Below are 6,505 nucleotides of genomic sequence, written 5' to 3'. Positions count from 1 at the left end.
TTTTGGAATTAGGATATTGCTGGCCTTGTAAAATGAGTTTGGGAGCCTTCACTCCTCTTGATTTTTACAAAATAGTTTAAGAAGAAGAGGTGTTAGTTCTTCTCAGAATGTTTAGTAAAATTCACCCATGAAGCTTTCTGGTCCAGGGCTTTTGTTTCCTGGGAGTGTTTTAATTACTGCTTCAATTTCATTAGGTGTAACCTATATATTCAGATTCTCTGATTCTTCCTGATTTAGTTTCAGAAGATTGAACATTTCTAGGAATTTATCCATTTTGTCTAGGTTGTCCAGTTTGTTAGCATATAGTTTTGTTCATAATATTTCTCACAATCCTTTGTATGTTTTTGGTATCAGTTGTTATTTCTCCTCTTTCATTTCTGATTTTATTTATTTGGGTCCTTTCTCTTTTTTTCTTAATGAGTCTGGTTAAATGTTTGTCAAACATTCAAACATTTTGAATGTTTATCTTTATCATTCTTTATCTTTTCACTATATAAAGATAAATTCTTTATCTTTATCACCAAGCCATTCTTTATCTTTTTTTTTCTTCTTCTTAAAGCAAGCCCTTTAACATTTGTTTCAGTACTGGTTTGGTGTTAACAAACTCCCTTAACTTTTTCCTGTCTGGGAATCTCCTTATCTCTCCTTCAATTTTAAATGATAGCCTTGCCGGGTGAAATAGCCTTGGGTGTAGGTTCTTGCTTTTCATCACCTTGAATATATCACTCCACTCTCTTCTTGCCTAAAATGTTTCTGTTGAGAAACATAACATTTTTTTGTCTAGGAAAAAAGAAAATCAGATGACAGTCTAATTGGTGTTCCCTTGTATGTAACTACCTCTTTTCTTTTGTGGTTTTTAGGATTCTCTCCTTGTCTTTAAGCCTTGTCATTGTGATTATGATGTATCTTGGTGTAGGCCCCTTTGGATCCGACTTGTTTGAGACTCTCTGAGCTTCCTGGACTTGTGTATCTTTTTTTTCTTTACCAGATTAGTTAAGCTTTCAGTCATGATTTCTTCAAATAGGTTCTCAATCCCTTGCTCTCTCTCTCTCTTCTCTTTCTGGTATTCCCATGATGCAGATGTTGTTACATTTCATGTTGTCTTAAATGTTTCTTAAGATCTCCTCATTTTTGAAAAAAATTTTTTCTTTTTGCTTCTCTTCCTGGGTGTTTTTTTCTATCTTGTCTTCCAAAACACTGATTTCATCCTCTACTTCATCTTTCCTACTGTTTATTTCTTTTAATGTGTTATTTATTTCAGATATTGCATTCTTTATTTCTAACTGGTCCTCTTTTATGGTTCCTATATTTTTTTCCATGCTGTTGAGTATCCTTATAATCATTCCTCTGAACTCTCTATCTGATAAACTGCTTGCCTCCTTTTTATTTATTTCTTATTCTGGAGAATTCTCTCGTTCTTTCACTGGGGGGTCTGTTTGTTTGTCTTCTCATTTGGTTGCATCTTTGTATTTTCTACCTTAGTTATTAAACTGACCAGTGATATAGCCTCAAGCTGTATCAGTAGCCAGTTTAAGCTCCACAGGGTGGGGAAGAGTCAATTCTGTCGGCAGGGCTATTGCTTCCCCTCAGGCTGATGCCACTTGAAGGGGAGTGGTCCTCCTGAGAAAGATGGCTTCTGCAATATGGGGAATGACGCAGCACAGAGATCTTGGCACCATTTCCTTTATTTCTCTCCCCAGAGCCACCAACCCCAGACTGTCCTCCAGCATCTCTAGTCCACTCTGCTCTCCCTCTGCTGGAGCCCAGGGTATGTGGCTGCAAATGAAATTTTGTGCATTGGTCCTTTAAAAGGCTCTCTGCATCTCTAGCCATCTCTCCCTGGCAGATAGAAACCCTGCTGCTTTTCTCACGACTGAGTGTTTTCTGGATTCCTTTCTGGCTCTGGTGCTACAGGCTCTGGAGAGCCCAACCTAGGATTTAGACCCCACATTTCTCAGGGGGTACCCCTCCTGCTACTGAACTATCCCTCCAGAACATCAGCGGCTGCCCATGGGAGCCCAGCCATCTCTCCTGTGACTCCTCTGAACTCCCTCCCACTCTCATTGTGGTGAAGAAGTTTCTTCTGTCTGTCCTTGGTTTTAAGGCTTCTCCTCAGCTAGTGTTCAGTTGGTTATTCAGGATGATTTCTCTACAATTTAGTTGTAATTCCAGATTGGTTCTGGGAGGAGGTTAGTATAGCTTCCACTTAATCCTCTGCTATCTTGGATCCTGCTGAGTGGCTTTTCATAAATTAATATGTTGGCTGAGGGTCTGCATGGACAGGGAATTGTTTCCACTAAAAAACTGGAAAACCAGTAACCTGGTTCTCGGATCCTCACATCTTATCACCATTTATCTGGATTTATGTTGTTGGATGATTTTCAGAAATTGAGATATGAGGTGACATATACTGCCTGGCTTCTTGTGGCAGGGATTCCAAGCCAGATAGTTGGGAATAGAACTTGCAGAGGAAGTTTGAGAGGGTACAGAATTCTGATGTCCTCAGAACCTAAGCAGGAATGGACTAAGGAAACACATTTTAAAATTACATAGATTCTTTCATGTCTGAGCTATAAGCTCTTAGGATTGGTCACTCTTGGTGTCTTTTCAAAGGTCAAAACATAAAAGCAGTTTGTTAGACTCTCCTGTGAAATGTTGTCATATTTAAAAATGCCAGTTTCTAATACGACCTCCCTTAGAATTATGGACAATGTTTAGGCCATGGATTCAAACTCAACTTCTGATGTGATTTAGGCAAAAGGAGTCTTTATTAATCCTGAACCTCAGTTGATTCCATTATAAATTGTGTATTTAATACTTACATCCAAGAATTGTCTTAAAAACTAAATGAGAAAATATGTTTCAAATTTTTGAAAATTCTCCCATGAAAATGAAGAATTTCTGTAGTAGATCACAGGGTTTTGCTATCTTTTATTAAAAAAACATAAACAAATAAGTGAACAAACACAAACCTGCACAGCATCATTTCCTAATGTCTGAGACTATAATAATGAAGAATACAAACAAAGCCCTGTGAAATACTTTTATTTTTCAATATAACACTTTCCTGCGAAATATCTGGGCAAGGGCCAAGGCCAAGAAATATTTAGGTTTCCTTCAACAACTTCCCCTCCAGTCAATGGCAAGAACAAACTGACAAAAAAAATTTCACTTTAGCACACAGGGCATTTCTTCTATTTGTTGCTTAGGAGGTTTATTGTAGGTGGAAGGTTTGGTTTAGCTTAAGTTCTAAATTGCCTCCTTTAACAAAATTTTTAATCTTAGAGAAATACAAAGTCTATCATTCAGAAAAAGTGCAGCTGTCTAGGCCCATCAAGTTGTGCAAATATGTATGGAGTTACAGTCTGGATCTCAAAGAAACGTAACACTGGTGGAGAGATAAAGTACCCATAACCCTCTCATAAGATAATAAGCAGCGGTTTAATCTGAGAATGCAAAAATGTATGATAGTTCAGAGAAACAAGAGGTTCTTTACATCTGACACTCAGAAAAGACTTAACAGTGAGGGGGTGTTTGAGCCAGGCGTTGAAGCATAGCTGTCTTTGGACCTGTGGAGTGAGAAGGAACACGTATTTCTGGTATAGGAGAAATTGAGGCCAAGGCACAGGTGAGGGTAAAGGTAAAGAGCATGAAAGGAATGAAGTAAAACTAAAAGTTGAACCCTAGGCCAAAGGAAAAGGGAACATAGCATATAGGAAAAAGCACTGACTTGGTATAAAATGGGATGACGTATTTCTTTGAAAAGAATTACCTTTTTCCCCTCAATTTAATGTTTTTGGAATAAAAAAAATCTTACAGTCAGTATGTTTATTTAGTGTAATATTCTTTTGTTGCCTAAAAGATTATTGAATGAATGATACTGATACAGGGTGCAGCCGGGGGGGGCCCCCAAAAATATTTGGAATAGTGTCCAGAATTCAAAGTGTATAGGAATATTGAAGAGACATATAAGATGTCCCCCCCCCCCCAGGGGGAAGAAACGAATGGAGCCAGGCCATTGAGAGCTGTTTTGCATAGCAACAGTTTTGGAGCTAACCTCTGGAATGGTTATTTAACATATGTATAACCTTTAACTGGTTTCATAGATATGTTAAATAGCAGTGGCCAAGTTTGGAGCCAGGGAGAAGGGAGTAGCCAGGGACTCAGGATGTAACTAGGTGCTGCACGCCTGAGGGAGAAGGGCTTCGGGACTCAGGATGTAACCAAGGGCTGCTCTCCTGAGTGAGAAGGGCTTGGACTCAGAATGTAACAAGGGGCTGCACCCCTGAGTGAGAGGGCCTGTGTGAGAGCTTGGAGAAGACTGGCTCCGGGACATGAGGGGAGAACTGCCCAGGTGAAAGGGAAAACCACGCCGTTTGGGGCAGAATGGAGATCCCTGCAGCCAGGTGAAGAAGAAAGCCACATGCTTTTGGTGGAGTGCGGACTCCTGCAGCTTTGGTAGAAGAGGCCCTCACAGTTTTGGGGTGCTCCCTTTGGCTGCGTGGCCTGGAAAGCAGGAGAGACTTTGACTGGAACTGGGTACAAAGAACTCTTGCCAGTGGACCGTGAGAGGGTAACACAGTACTTTGGATTAACTGGAGATCCTGCACAGTGACACACCTGACGGAGCCAGTGGCCTGCAACACAGACGTGTGCTCTTTTCCTGATTTACGGTACCCGGAGTTGGGACAGTGGGAGAAGGGAGCGCTGTGTGAGTGTAGGTGTACAACCTAAAAGACTTTGATATTTTAGTGGAGGCATTAGGCCTGAATAGCATTAAATAAACATTTTGTTTCCTTTTCACAAATCTCTGGCATTGAGAGATGTCTTTCCAATTGACGGCGGACAGAAGAGCCCAGTAGATTTTAGTATTTTGTTTTGGGGAGAGGCCCCTGTTGTATAGCAGTTTTGGGCATCCCTAGGTGGGCCAAATAATTGTATTGCCCCTCCCTCGGACCTCTTGTTCGGTAACAATATATCCACAATTGGTGGAAATATTTTAATATTACAAATACCCACTTTATAAGATTTTTGGGGAAATAAGTAAAATGATAAGATATAAAGCACTGGTCACATAGTGTGTTCAATAAACTTACTATTTTTATAAAAATAAAGTTGATCTGAGTTTGATATGCAATGGAGAAGTATAGGAGGATTTTCAAAGGGAGGAGAAAATAAATCAAATTATGACATTGACACCTCCTGCCAAAAATTTCAAAAGTCAATTTATGAATGGAACCCATCTTGGACACTATTACACTATTCATGAAGGGTTAGTCTGGGGGTGAACCAGTGAACGTGACATACCTGTGATTTGCCTTGGAAATGCTGCAGCGGGACTTGCTAATGGATGGGGTTCAGAAAAGGGAGAAACAGATATGACCAAGAGGATTGTACTATTAACAGAAATAGAAGATATGGATGTGATATTGTGGTTTATAATAAAAGTAGGTATTTGTTCATTCAGACCACAGCTCCCAAAGCCCATGGAATTTCCTAAGCATCGAGAATGACAAAGGTGTCCCCTCTTATGTTAATGAGGAGGTTTTCGAGCCTCACCTAAAGATGGGGGCTGTTTGCCAGGAGTACCGATCGGGTAATTAAAGGGTTTGAAGTTTCAGTCCCACTTCTGACCTCCAGGGAGAGGAAATGGCCTGCAGGCTGAGTCGATCACCAGCGGCAAACGATTTAATCAACCACGCCTGCGTAATGAAGCCTCCATAACAACCTGAGAGGGTAGGGTTCAGAGAGCTTCCAAGTCAGTGAACACCTGGCGGCGTGGGGAGGCTGGCCCGTGCCTTCCCACCAGAAGAAGCCTTAGACTGTCTGTGCCTTCCTCCACACCTTGCCCTCTGCATCTCTTCCATCTGGCTGTTCCTGAATTATATCCTTTTATAATAAACTGGTAATCTAGTAAGTGAAATGTTTCTCTGAGTTCTGTGAGCCACCCTAGCAAATTGAACCCAAGGAGGAGGTCATGGGAACCTCCAGTCTGTAGACAGCCATTCAGAAGCACAGGTAATGACCTTGGCTTCTGACTGGCACCTGAAAGGGGGTGGAGGTAGGAGTACTCTTGTAGGACTGAACCCTTAACCTGTGGAATCTGGTGATAGCTCTTGGTAGATTATGGCATAATTGAGTTGAAGTAGGATACTAGCTGGTGTCCTGAGGATTGCTTGATGGTGTGGGGGTAATCAGGAGATTTTTACAGGAGAAACATCAGGTGTGGAGACAAAACTGGTAGGTTTGATTTCACACACATCGAATCCAATTCCAGGTGGAGATATTAGGAGGCATTTCAAAACCTGTAATTTCATTTTAGGAAAGAGATGGGGCTAAAGATAAAATTTTAGAGTCATTTTTACTTAGGTGATAGGTGAAGCCATGGATTCAGATGTTTGCTAAAGCAAGGTAATGTAGAGGGAAAAGAGAAGAGAATTAAAAATGCAAACTCTAGAGAAAAACAGCATGTAGACAGTTCATTAAAAAGAAAACAAAGGAACCA

This window comes from Artibeus jamaicensis, unplaced genomic scaffold (genome assembly GCF_021234435.1).
Source record: "Artibeus jamaicensis isolate MK-2021 breed Jamaican fruit bat unplaced genomic scaffold, CSHL_Jam_final scaffold_1019, whole genome shotgun sequence".
Classification (NCBI taxonomy): Eukaryota; Metazoa; Chordata; class Mammalia; order Chiroptera; family Phyllostomidae; genus Artibeus; species Artibeus jamaicensis.
This window is presented reverse-complemented; position numbering follows the sequence as displayed.